Genomic DNA, 14,758 nt, shown 5'->3' with positions numbered 1-14,758 from the left:
TTATGGACTCATGTGCGTTGTTGTATGTACTTGCCGAGATAGTGAATAATATTTTTTAATGGAGAAAAATGTGGAAAGTATCTATTTATTTATTTATTTATTTATTTTGAGACGGAGTCTCGCTCTGTCGCCCAGGCTGGAGTGCAGTGGCGCGATCTTGGGTCACTGCAAGCTCCGCCTCCCAGGTTTACGCCATTCTCCTGCCTCAGCCTCCCGAGTAGCTGGGACTACAGGCGTCCGCCATCTCGCCCGGCTAGTTTTTTGTATTTTTTAGTAGAGACGAGGTTTCACCGTGTAGGCCAGAATGGTCTCGATCTCCTGACCTCGTGATCCACCCGTCTTGGCCTCCCAATCTATATAGAATTTTGTTAATTTCGTCTATACTCCAATGACTCCAAAAATTTACATCTTCCCTTAGACATTCTCTGTGGCTTTGTATTTACACAACTAATTGCCTCCTGGATATTTTTAACTTAGTGTTATGAAGGCCCCTCAAGCTCAACATTCTCAAAAGTGAACTCATGATCTTGTGTTCTCCTTTCCAACTCAAAGGCAAACAAACAAAAATAAAAGAAGGAAAACAAAGAACATTTTCTATCCTAGTAAATGAGACCTGATTAATATACTTCTTTAAAACAGAAAACTGAGTATTATCTCTGATACTCCTGTTCCCCTCAATCCTTATATACGTTTTCATCAATACCATTAATTTTGTCTCACATGTAAATACTAATTCTGTTTCTACCATTTATTCTCCACCATCACAACCCTATTCATAGTTAAATCTTGTCTTCCCAAAATTTCTCTAAAGGCCACTTTATTTGTTTGTTCTTTGTGCTACAAAGCTCTTCTTCTCCCTTTATATAACCAATTTATTCCCATCCTTCCCACTCAGAGAGACAGTCCCTGTCCATTCTGTCTAAATTGGTGTCCTCTAATTTCCTTCTATCTCATTACTCTGTTTTATGTCCTTTAAAGCAATTATCACAATCTATAAAACACAGCTGTTAACATTTCTTTCTTTTACAATATACTCCTGCCCCTTCTCCCATTTAAATGTGAATTCTCTTTCTTCTTCCTTTGAATCTGGGCTAACTTGTGGCTTAATGTGATAAATAGAACACAGAAGATGTGATACTTTGCTACTTCAGGCCTAGCATTTAGGAGGATTGACAGTTCCAGCTTCCACTTGGAGCCCTGAGTCATCATGTAAAAAGCCATACTACCTTGCTGGAGAGAAGAACCAGTCAACTGTCAGCTACTCTAGTCATATAGCTGAAGCAACAATCGTGTGCATAGCCACTTTGGACATTCCAGCTCCCTCTGAAGCTCCTGGATGAATGTACCTATGTGGAAGCTGCTAGTCAACAATGCACAGAACACAACAATCTGGCTAGAGACACAACAAAAAAAGAGAATTTTAGACCAATATCCCTGATGAACATCAATGCAAATTCCTCAATAAAATACTGGCAAACCAAATTCAGCAGCACATCTAAAAGCTTATCAACCATGATCAAGTGGGCTTCATCCCTGGGATGTAAGGCTGGTTCAATATACATAAATCAATAAATGTAATCCAGCATATAACCAGAACTAAAGACAAAAACCACATGATTATCTCAATAAATGCAGAAAAGGCCTTTGACAAAGTTCAACAGCCCTTCATGCTAAAAACTCTCAATAAATTCAGTATTGATGGAACGTATCTCAAAATAATAAGAGTTATTTATGACAAACCCATAGCCAATATCATACTGAATGGGCAAAACTGGAAGCATTCCCCTTGAAAACTGGCAAAAGACAGGGATGCCCTCTCTCACCACTCCTATTCAACGTATTGTTAGAAGTTCTGGCCAGGGCAATCAGGCAAGAGAAAGAAATAAACGCTATTCAATTAGGAAAAGAGGAAGTCAAATTGTCCCTGTTTGCAGGTGACATGATTGTCTATTTAGAAAACCCCGTCATCTCAGTCCAAAATCTCCTTAAGCTGATAAGCAACTTCAGCAAAATCTCAGGATACAAAATCAATGTGCTCACAAGCATTCTTATACACCAATAACAGGCAAACAGAGAGCCAAATCATGAATGAACTCCCATTCACAACTGCTTCAAAGAGAATAAAATACCTAGGAATCCAACTTACAAGTGATATGAAGGACCTCTTCAAGGAGAACTACAATGAAATAAAAGAGGACACAAACAAATGGAAGAACATTCCACGCTCATGGATAGAAAGAATCAATATCATGAAAATGGCCATACTGCCCAGGGGAATTTACAGATTCAATGCCATACTTGTTAAGCTACCAATGACTTTCTTCACAGAACTGGAAAAAACTACTTTAAAGTTCATATGGGACCAAAAAAGAGCCCATATTGCCAAGACAATCCTAAGCCAAAAGAACAAGGCTGGAGGCATCACGCTACCTGACTTCAAACTATACTATGAGGCTACAGTAACCAAAACAGCAGGGTACTGGTGCTAAAACAGAGATATAGACCAATGGAAGAGAACAGAGCCCTCAGAAATAATACCACACATCTACAGCCATCTGATCTTTGACAAACCTGAGAGAAACAAGAAATGGGGAAAGGATTCCCTATTTAATAAATGGTGCTAGGAAAACTGGATAACCATAAGTAGAAAGCTGAAACTGGATCCTTTCCTTACATCTTATACAAAAATTAATTCAAGATGGGTTAGAGACTTAAATGTTAGACCTAAAACCATAAAAACCCTAGGAGAAAACCTAGGCAATACCATTCAGGACATAGGCATGGGCAAGGACTTCATGTCTAAAACACCAAAAGCAATGGCAACAAAAGCCAAAATTGACAAATGGGACCTAATTAAACTAAAGAGCTTCTGCACAGCAAAAGAAACTACCATCAGAGTGAACAAGTAACCTATAGAATGGGAGAAAATTTTTGCAATCTACTCATCTGACAAAGGGCTAATACCCAGAAGCTACAAAAAACTCAAACAAATTTACAAGAAAAAAACAAACAACCCCATCAAAAAGTGGGCAAAGGATATGAACAGACACTTCTCAAAAGAAGGCATTTATGCAGCCAACAGAAACATGAAGAAATGCTCATCATTGCTAGCCATCAGAGAAATGGAAATCAAAACCACAACGAGATACCATCTCACACCAGTTAGAATGGCAATCATTAAAAGGTCAGGAAACAACAGGTGCTGGAGAGGATGTGGAGAAATGGAACACTTTTACACTGTTGGTGGGACTGTAAACTAGTTCAACCATTGTGGAAGACAGTGTGACGATCTGTCAAGGATCTAGAGCTCGAAATAGCATTTGACCCAGCCATCCCATTACTGGGTATACACCCAAAGGATTATAAATCATGCTGCTATAAAGACACATGCACACATATGCTTCTTGCGGCACTATTCACAATAGCAAAGACTTGGAACCGACCCAAATGTCCATCAGTGACGGATTGGATTAGGAAAATGTGGCACATATATACTATGGAATACTATGCAGCCTTAAAAAAGGATGAGTTCGTGCCCTTTGTAGGGACATGGATGCAGCTGGAAGCCATCATTCTCAGCAAACTATTGCAAGAACAGAAAACCAAACACCACATGTTCTCACTCATAGGTGGGAACTGAACAATGAGAACACAACACAGGAAGGGGAACATCACACACTGGGGCCTGTTGTGGGGAGGGGGGAGGGATAGCATTAGAAGATATACCTCATGTAAATGACAAGTTAATGGGTGCAGCACACCAACATAGCACATGTATACATATGTAACAAACCTGCATGTTGTACACATGTACCATAGAACATAAAATATAATAAAAAATAAATAAATAAAAGAAGAACAATCTGGCTGAGACCAGCAAACCTACAAAATCATGAACATAGTATATTATTGTTGCTTAAGGTCAGTAATTTCTAGGATGGTTTGTTTTGCAGAAATAGATAATTGATACAACAAGTGGTACTAGAAGTGGGGTGCTATCATATCAAGAGCCAAAATGTGGGCTTTTCCTTGGAACTGGTGGAGACACAGGCCAGAAGAGTTTCATGGAGACTCAGTAAAGGCTGGAAGAGCAATGAGGAAATTGCTGTAGGGTGCTGGAGGAAGAAAAGCCCATGCATGGTATTATGTCAGAATTTTGGTAACACTGTCACCAGCAATAATATGGAAGACAGGCAATGTACCTAATGAAATTATGAAGCTAAGAAGATTTCCCAAAGGAAGATCATTTACTCTAGTTTAATCATGCATGCTAAGGTATTATAAAAAAAAAATTGAGGAAAAAGAAAAGAAATTTTTTAGTTTTTGAGCAGAACTTAGAAGAAATACAGAAGGCCCAGAACAATCTCTCCAGATGGAGAAAAAAGGGAAAAATGACCTCAGAGAGAAAAAAATCAAATTTAGGGTGCAATCTATAACATTTGACCTCAAGGTCAAAAATTGAATCAAGGATGCAACTGTAAGATAATTTGTTAAGACCTCAGAAAGATTTAAGGTGGTGACTTACAAAGGCTCTCAGTCAGGCAAAGGGGCTGCAAAGAAGCTTACAGACATTTGTCCCGGAAGCCTGACATTGTCAAAGTGGAGAGAGATCTGTCTGCAAGGAATCATGGATCTGACTTTTAAAGCATGACATGAACCTGAATTAGGTTTATAGAAACTACTCAATAGAATTCTGCTTTAAACAGAATTTTTCTGATAGCAGCCCTACCAACTTGAAGTAAAAGGGAAAGAAATAGTTCAAAGTGAAAAAAAAAATGCTTCTGAGCCCAATTTAGCACACACAAGAATCAGGCAGAGAAAGCTACTGAAGTATAAACATAGACCTTTTATTAAAGAAAGGGAAGCATGATGACTCAGGATCAGAGGACAGAGAAAAGAATTACAGACAATAGATTAACTCGTGACCACAGAACTGGGCCATAATTGAGAAACATTCTCTACCCCTAATAATACATGCTCAGATTTCAGAATTTCTGTGGACCCATGATTTCTCAGTGCCCTCCATTACAACCTCCACCACTTTTGATGGGGCTTGTCTATTGCAATTTTCCTATCCCTGTTGGTGTCATCATGGTGAGTTGGCTGTGGGAGTCGGGGTATGCACTTCTGCATTCAGTTCACAGGTGTTCACATCAGGACCAGATGTGTTCAGGAGCCCCCATCCAGGTCTGGGCCTAATTTAGATGACAAGATCCAGGACTTTGAGCTGATTCTGTAAAGAGATGAGACTTTGGGAGGAAATGTGAGAGTATTTTGTACAAGGGAGAGATGTGAATTATTGTGGCCAGGATGCAGACTGTGGTAGTTTAATGATAGCTAATAGCAATTCCTCTTTATACATACAGATAGTCCCTGGTTTATGATGCTTTGACTTAAAACAATGTTGTTTTACTTTATGATGGCACAAAAGCCATATGCATTCAGTAGAAACCATACTTTGTATACTCATACAACCATTTGGTTTTTCACTTTCAGTACAGTATTCAGTAAATAATATGAGATACTCAACACTTTATTATAAATAGGCTTTGTGTTAGATATTTTGACCAAATGCAGGCTAATGTGAGTGTTCTGAGCATGTTTGAGGTAGGCCAGGCTAAGCAATAATGTTTGATAGGTTAGCTGTGTTCAAAGCATTTTCCACTTACCACGCTTTAACTTATGATGGGTTTATAGGGATGTAGCTCCATCATAAATTCAGGAGTGTCTGTATTCTGCTCCTCCTACCAAAAGTGGAGTCCATTCTCCCTTCTCTTGAATCTGGGCTAGCCTTTTAACTCATTTCAACCGTAAGATATCGACAAGTGACAGTATGCCAGTTATGCCAGCCCTTAAGACTCCTGACAACATCTGCTTTCAGTATCTTGGCACCTTGAAATATAACTATAAATAAATAAATGCACACATATCTATGTATGTGTATATATGCATCATACATATATGTGTGTGTATGATACATATATACATATGTGATACATATATACATATGTATATATTGATAAATACATAAATATATACATATATGTATGATACATATATACATATATAATATATGTATGATACATATATACATACACATATATTCATACATATATATGTATGTACATATGATGGAGAATAAGGCCCATCCCACTGCCAGTCTTTCCAGCTAGCTCAGTCGAGGCAGCAGACATGTAAATGATGCCATCTTGGATGTTCTAGACCACTAAAGCTCTCCTATAAAGGAAGTCAGTCCTATAAAGGACTCTAACAAAACCACAGGGAACAGAAGTGTCACCCTGCTGAGCCCAGTCAAAACAAGGAATACAAAAAATAATAACTTGTTATTTTAAGCTATAAAGTTCTTATGAGATTCTACACAAGAACACATAAATGATACCGTATTATCATTTTCTTTCTTTGGTTACTTATTTATTGCTTGAACAAAGCAGTATCTAACATGTTATTCTATGAAATGTTATGAAAATAAAATATTAACTTGTATTTCCATAAGTCAGACTGCTTAGTTTCACACAAGAAAAACTATAGCTAAATTAAGCAGAAAAGAATATATAAATAGATATTACACAGCTCTTAAAACCACCAAAAGCCAGATAACTAGGCTTAGAGGCTACATAGCAAGGAGCAGTGATAATGTGACACCTCTTTCCTTGAGTAATTTGTTTTATGAGTGGACACATAAATGTTGACTTCCTTGTCATTCTTTATGCTGACTGCATATGTACTGTTTTTTACAAAATTTGAAAGATGAGAGCTTTCGAGGTTTGACAAAAGAAATCAGTTCTCAAATGAGAAGGTACAATAAATCATGTATACTTCCATATACTTGAAATGTGAAAATCAAAACATAGGGATAAAGAGAGGCATGCATGTGAGTGTTGTCTTAACAGAGGGGGCAGCTAATTCAGCAATTGTTAGGGGATGGGGCAGACCAGAGTATGCATTCAGGAGAAAGTACCATTAAGAAAGTATTTGGTTGGTGCAAAAGTAATTGTGGTTTTGCCATTAAGAGTAATGCAAAAACAGTATAAACCATAAGTTACACATCAAAAGTAAAATACTTACCATGAAGTGCTTATCCCTTCTTCCCTTTCCCCAGTCCTACTGCTCAGAGACAACTGCTTTCAGTTCTTTCAGACTTAATATTTCTTCAAATTTTAAGTCTAAATGTTACCACTTTTTTGATTCCTCAGTTATAGATGGTATTTATTAACCATCAGATTTGCAGATGAGAATTGTCAGCACTGTGCATCACTTCTATTGTTTCAGTATTATGATCTTAAATCTGTAGTCACATGATTAGTGTTTATATCATTGTGGCAAATAAATATTTTTCCTTGCAGATTCAAGTAAAAGTGTATAAAGATAACAGTATATTTCTTCAAAATTTTATTTGCAGTCCTCAATGATTGTTTCATTTTATAATATGTTTATCACATATATTATATCATATATAGTAAGTACATATAATAGAGGTACCATATGAGTGGCAATAAATATTTTCCAATTTCTCCAATATGTAATAATACAATAGGACAAAAGTTGACTGAGAGATTTCTAAGAGTTGCACATGGGTCATTGGACTATAGAAAAAAATATGCCAGAACATTTATTCACTTCTAAAATAGCAAGGAAATAATTAATCTCTTTGTTTAAACCTTGTTGTTTTTTTTTTTTTTGAGAAGGAGTTTTGCTCTTATTGCCCAGGCTGTAGTGCAATGGTGCGATCTCAGTTCACTGCAACCTCCGCCTCCCAGATTCAAGTGATTCTCCTGCCTCAGCCTCGCAAGTAGCTGGGATTACAGGTGTGCACCACCACACCCAGCTAATTTTGTATTTTTAGTACAGACAGAATTTCACCATGTTGGCTGGGCTGGTCTAGAACTCCTGACCTCAGGTGATCCACCAGCCTCTGTGTCCCAAAGTGCTGGGATTACAGGTGTGACCCACCACACCCAGCACCTGTTTAAACTTTTTTATACCAAAATGTAATTCAAAAACTCACTTAGAATTAAGATGATTTTAAAGTGAACACCCATGTAACTACCACTCAAGTCAAGAAATAAAGTAGTGCCTCCTTATCTGCAGTTTCCCTTATCACAATTTCAGTTATATATGGTCAGTCGTGTTCTAAAACTTAGTGAGTACAGTACAATATGGTATTTTGAAAGAAAGACTGCTTTCACATACATTTTGTTACAGCATATTGTTATAATTATTCTATTTCATTATTACTTGTCATTGTTAATGCCATACTGTACCTAATTTATAAATTAAATGTTATTATAGGTATGTGTATATAGGAAAAACAGTACTGTATATACAGGATTTGGTACTATCTGTGGTTTCAGGCATCCCCTGGGGATCTTGGAATGTATCCCCCTCGGATAAGGATGGATTACTATATTCCATAGCTAGCACACCAACACAACCCTCTGCAACTGAAACTCCATCTTTATTTCCTAGAAGTAACTACAGTTTGAACATTATATCTTATTATTTTTTGTTTATCTTCTATGTTTATTTAGAATATTATTTGCCTTTCCCTGTTTTCTTAAACTTGTATAAATGGAATATAAATTTCTTTACCTCAATGTTATGTTTGTGAGATTTATCCATATTGCAACTGGAAATAGTTGTATAATACTTATTTTTATTGCTGTGTAGACAGTATTCTATGAATACACCATGATTTTTCTTAATCCATTCAACCATTGGTGGCATTTCTCCCCTATACTTTGGCTATTATAAAGAATGGTGCGGTGCAAATTTTTGTATATGTATCTTGGTGCCCAAAAATGTAATTGTAGGGTAGTAAAGTTTAAATATTTTTCTTAGGTAGAACTGTCAGTTGTACAAAATGATTTGAACAATCTGCACCTTACCAGTAGCCCTGAGAGTTCCTGGTGCCCTGCATCGTACTAACACTGAAAGTGTAACTCCACAAACTAAGAAACAGCAGTCTTTTTCATCGTCGCCATTCTTGTGGATAGTACTTTATTAAGATGGTAGTACTTCTTGTGGTTTTAATTAACATTTTTCTCACTACTAGTGAGGCCAAGCATCTTTTCATATCCATAAGCCAACTGGACTGCCTCATATTAAATGATGATCCATTTGTCTTGACCATTTCTATGCTGAATCGTTAGTCCTTTTTTATTTGCATGAGGTAATATGTGATTCGAGCCTTTGTCGGGTATATGCATGATTAAGCTTATTTCATGTTAAAAAAATCTACAAACTTAAAGTTTTATGACAAATTTCATTAAATTTACCCTAACATTTAACCTTTTGTTATATTTATCTCTTCTTGCACCTCTGCTCTTCCTTCCTATTGTAATGATTTTCTTCATGCTGAAAAGTAAAAAAAAAAATTGGTATGAGTTTAAGGGGTACAAGTGCAGTTTTGTTACGTGGAAAGATGGTGCAGTGGAGAAGTCTGGGCTTTTAGTGTAACCATCACCTGAATAATTTACATGGTACCCATTAAGTAATTTTTCATCTCCCAACTCCCAAATTTTTAAATTTTCCTTAAATGCAGATCTACCAGTGACTAACTCTGTTGGGTGGTGTTTGTTTCTTTAAGTGTAAAGATGTCTTTTTTTTTCATTCTTGAAGGACAATTTCACTGATACAGAGTTACAAGCTGGCAGTTTATTTACTTAAGAACCACGACATTTTATTCCACTTATTTCTGACTTCTGTTGTTGCTATTAAGAAGTCTGTTGAATTACCTTGTTAAAAGAGCTATCTTTTTTAAAGGTCATACATTTTGCTTAATATGGATGTATGTTATACTTTTCCTGTGATGCGTATAGGTTTGAATTTCTATCAATTTACCACAGTTAGGATGCATAAATCTCCCGGAGTCTCTGGATTGGTGTCTTTGATCATTTCTGGAGGATTCTCAATTACTTTAATTATTTCTTCAAATGTTGCTTTTGTCACCTTTTTGTTTCTCCTTTTCTTCTGGGATTCCAATTACAGGTTAACTCTTAGCCTTTTTCTTTTTTATTGTTCCAGTTATATGTCCTGATTTTTTTTTTTTTTTGAGACAGGGTCTTGCTCTGTTGCCCAGGCTGGACTGCACTGGCGTGATCTTGGCTAACTGCAATCTCTGCCTCCCAGGTTCAAGCAATTCTCCTGCCTTAGCCTCCCGAGAAGCTGGGATAATAGGTACCCGCCACCACACCTGGCTAATTTTTATATTGTTAGTAGAGATGGGGTTTCACCATGTTGGCCAGGCTGGTCTCCAACTCCTGACCTCAAGTGACCTGCCCACATTGGCCTCCCAAAGTGCTGGGAGTACAGGTGTGAGCCACTGCGCTAGGCAATATGACCTGAATTTCTTACCTTCTTTTGAACTTATCTCCTCCCTTTTTATATCTCTGTGTTGCATTCTGGAAAATTTGTTTTGACCTAGATTCCAGAACCTTAGCTCTTTTTGTGTGTTTAATCCACTTATAAACCCATCCATTAAGTTTTCAATTTCAGTTATTATATTATTCAGTTCTAGAATTTACATTTGATTCTTTTTTTAAAAAAATTAACTTTTATTTTTATTTCAGGGGCATGTGAAGGTTTGTTATATAGGTAAACTTGTGTCATGAGGGTTTGTTGTACAGATTATTTCATCACCCAGGTATTAACCCCAGTACCCATTAGTTATTTTTGATTATTTATCAAACTGTCCTGTTTTTATTTTTACTTCTTGCATTTCTACCTTACCTTTTGTGTATTTCAACAAAATAAGCATAAATATGCTGTGGCTAGTGTCCAATAATTGAATGCCTCACATCTTTGATTTTACTGACTGTGGCTTCTGCTGCATGTTACACACAGTCTTGTTTTCTTTCTTTCTTGTTTGTGTGCCTATTGTCTTACATTACACACTGATTCCTGTATTGCACAATTATACATGGAAACACTGTTAACTTAGAAAGATGACGTTACCTTCCTCAAGAGAGTATATTTCTTTACTTCTTTGAAACACAACAGGGCACTTCTGCCTCAGGACCATCTTAAATGTGCATATTACTTTAGACATGTTTAACTTTATAGAAAGAACACCATACCAATGTAATCTTTGGGGTTTTATTCAGTTTATATTATGTTAGTAAGATGCTTTCATATTTTTGAGTGTTGCTGTAGTTAATTGGTTGTTCTTGTTAGTGATATTCATTTCCCTCAGTTCCACTCTTCTTTTGGTGTGATTGGGGTTATTTCTATATTTTGCAATTGGAAATAGTTTTGTTATTAACATGCTTGTATATGTCTCCTAGTGGACACATGAAATAGTGTCTCTGTGTGCATGTTTGTGTGCATTTGTGCTTGTACGTGTGTGTGCTTAATAGTGTCAAGTATGTGAATATTCATTTTTAGGCTATTAATCATTTTTTCCAAGTCTTTGCACCATTTTGCAAGCCTATCAGGAATGTGTAAGAGTCTTCATATATATATATATACACACACACACACACATTCTTCTCATATATACATATATATACACATCCTTCATATAAATACACACACATATATATATACATATTCTTTCCAACAACTGGTATGGTTATATGTTTTAATCTTTACAGTAAAATCAATGTAAAATGGAACCTTCTTGTGGTTTTGATTTCTATGCCCTTTAGCTCTACAGATGTGGATCTTCACCATGTTTACTAGCCGCACATCTTTTCTCTTTCCGTGGCATACTCATTCATGTGTTTTGCCTATTTACTGTTTTTACTTAACTATTTTGTGTGGTTTTTGATATTTAATTTTAGGAATGTGTAATATATTATTTGCAATAATTCTTCATCAGTTGTGGGAATTGCAATTTCTTCTTTCAGTTTATAATTTGCCTTATTACTGAATATTACATATCGTCTGATGCCTAAAAGTTTTTAATATTATTATAGTCAAATATTGAATGTTTTCTATTACATTAAAGCACTTATTGTTTTTTGTTTAGAAACTCCCTATTCCATTGCTTAAAATATGTTGAACTACATTTCCTACCAATAATTTAAAATTTTTGTTTTTGTCATTTATGTCTCTAATTCATTTAGAATTTTTTATAGAGTAAGATACATGTATAAAGTTTTTACCTTATTCCATTGGATATAACTATTTTACCAGTGCCAGTTATTGAACAAACTCTTCCCTCTCCTCACTGATCTGGCATGTGACCACTGTGAGTAGTGCACTTTCTATTTTAAAGAGAAATTTTATATATTAATCTTGTAATTAATTTTGTATATTAATCATATCTAATCACATAAATTTTTTTTTTCTGTAGCAATATTAGGGATTTCCTTGTAAATAATTATATATATAATTAATTGTATAATTATTTATATTTGTGTAATTATAATTATTTGCATTAAACCAATTTATGTTTATTATCTTTGTAATAAAATAAATTTAAATCAAGATTTATAAATCTGTATAAATCTTTATCAATTTCTCTATTACTACATTAATACTACACTCTTTTAATTACTAAATCTTTGTAACTAGTTCTGCCTATCCCTAGAGCAAGTCGTTTTACCTTTTATTTTGTTTTTTCATAGTAGACAAGCTTTACTTGGCTCTTTATATTTTATACAAATTTTTAAATTATTTTATCACGTATATTATTTTATTATGAAAAACTGCAGAAATTTAATATGAATCTAATTGAGATTTTAGATGCAGCATTGACTGCTTTATGCTACAAACTTTTTCCAACTTTTACTATACTGGGGTTATTCATTTATTTAGTTCTCATTTAGTAGCCCTTAATAATATGGTATAGTTTCCCAGGTAGGGAGCTTACTAACTTTTATTTCTAGGTACTTGGTATTTTCTGATATTAGTTAAAGTAATATCTTCCAGTTGGGTTTACTAGTTGTTTGCTCCTAGTACAGGAAAAACACAATTAAATTTTGTATATTAGTCTTATATCTAACCACATAAATTTTATTTTTTCTGTAGTAATATTAGGGGTTTCCATGTAAATAATTTTATTTATATTATTTATATTTGTGTAATTATAATTATTTACATTAAAACAATTTATTTTTATTTTATCTTTGTAATAAAATAAAATAAATATTAATCCAGATTTATAAATAAAATAATTCTTTATAATAAAATAAACAAATTGTACACATAAGGATTGAAAAGAAGGAAATAAACTATTTGTCTGAAATAATATAATTATTGCTGAGACATCAAATACAATGTTGAAAAAGAGCAGTGATGATATCTTTATTTCTCTTTTTTAAAAGCACCTTTAATATTTTTTCGTTAAAGATATCTTTTTTATTTTAAAGATATTTGTTGGGTTAAAAATATTATCTTCTATTTCTAATATACCACGAATTGTATTTCTTAACTCTGAAGAAATATTTCTGTCAATTTGTTTCTGCATCTGAGGTGATAATATAATTGTTGTTTTTTAATTTGTTAATGTGGTGATCTCACTGATATTTTTGATAACATGATTATTTTGTCTTTTTTAGTATTAGGAACTATTTCCTATTTTTACTTTAAAAGTCTTTGTATAAAAATGAGATTACGTGTTGCTTTAAAGTATTGTAGAAGTTAAATGTGGAAACCATATAGAACAAGTGGTTTTCTACATTTTATTTGATGGGGGTATGTGTGTGTTTGGGTGTGTAGGTTTGTGTGTGTGTGTGTGTGTGTGCATGTGTTTGTTGTGTTTTGAGAGATTTTAAGCCATAGTTTTAATTTCTTTAACAGCTATAGGGCTGTTTAGGCTTTGTATTTCTTCTAGGGTTAGTTCTGGTAAGATATACTTTCAAGTAATTTGTTCATTTTGTCTAAGTTTTCAGAGCTGTTGACATTTAGTTATTTGCTGTCTACTATTGTTATTTTTTAGATCTACTTTGACTATATGTATTATATCTTCTTTATTCAATATTTGCATCGTTTTTGTCTTTTATTTTTTTCTCCATTAACTTTACAAAACTTTTGCCTATTATGCTAGGTTATTTTTCAAAGAACTGACTTTTGATGCGGTTTATCTTCTCTGTTTTATCTTTTTGTTCCTTTTTCATTGTTTCTTATTCTTGTTTTTATCATTTCTTTTATTCTTATTTCCTTGATCCTGTTCTAATATGTCTCCAAAACTATAAATTATTCCTAAAGCACTGCTATTGTTGTATCCCAAAGCGTATATATTTAATATTTTCAACATATTTCTAAGAATAATGATAAAGAATTGTTGCAATTTATTCTAAACCTATAATATTTTTAGCAGTCTATTTTTTTAAATTCCTAAATCTAAAAACTATTTTTATTTGTGTTTTGGTTAACTTCCAAGTTCACTGTATTGTGATCAAAGATCATTATATGTAATAACTATGTTTTTGTAATGTGTTGAGGCTTTCATTTTCTGTCAACTAAAGTACCATTTTGATAAATATTTGTGTGTTCTTTATAAAAATTAGTTCCTCTAAATGTTATTTGCAGAATTTATAAATATTAAACATGTGTGTTCAAACTCCATGATGATTGTTTTCTGCTTGCTCTATCAATAGTTTAAAAAGATATGTCAAAATCTCTCATGACAGTAGCAGATTCATCAATTTCTCCTTCTAGTTTTTTTCATATTTACTTCCTATATTCAAAAACCATTTTATTAAATGTATAGTTTTTTTTTTTTTTTTTTTTTTTGAGACGGAGTCTCGCTCTGCCGCCCAGGCTGGAGTGCAGTGGCCGGATCTCAGCTCAC

The 14,758-nt window shown here is 34.2% G+C and overlaps 1 protein-coding gene across 1 annotated transcript in view; it reads left to right on the top strand.

Annotated features, from left to right (window-relative positions):
• KCNU1 (potassium calcium-activated channel subfamily U member 1) overlaps positions 1-14,758 on the top strand; it is a 165,036-nt gene that overhangs the window by 36,769 nt on the left and 113,509 nt on the right. The window lies entirely within an intron of this gene.

Source organism: Rhinopithecus roxellana, chromosome 9 (assembly GCF_007565055.1).
Source record: "Rhinopithecus roxellana isolate Shanxi Qingling chromosome 9, ASM756505v1, whole genome shotgun sequence".
Taxonomy (NCBI): domain Eukaryota; kingdom Metazoa; phylum Chordata; class Mammalia; order Primates; family Cercopithecidae; genus Rhinopithecus; species Rhinopithecus roxellana.
This window is presented reverse-complemented; position numbering and strand designations above follow the sequence as displayed.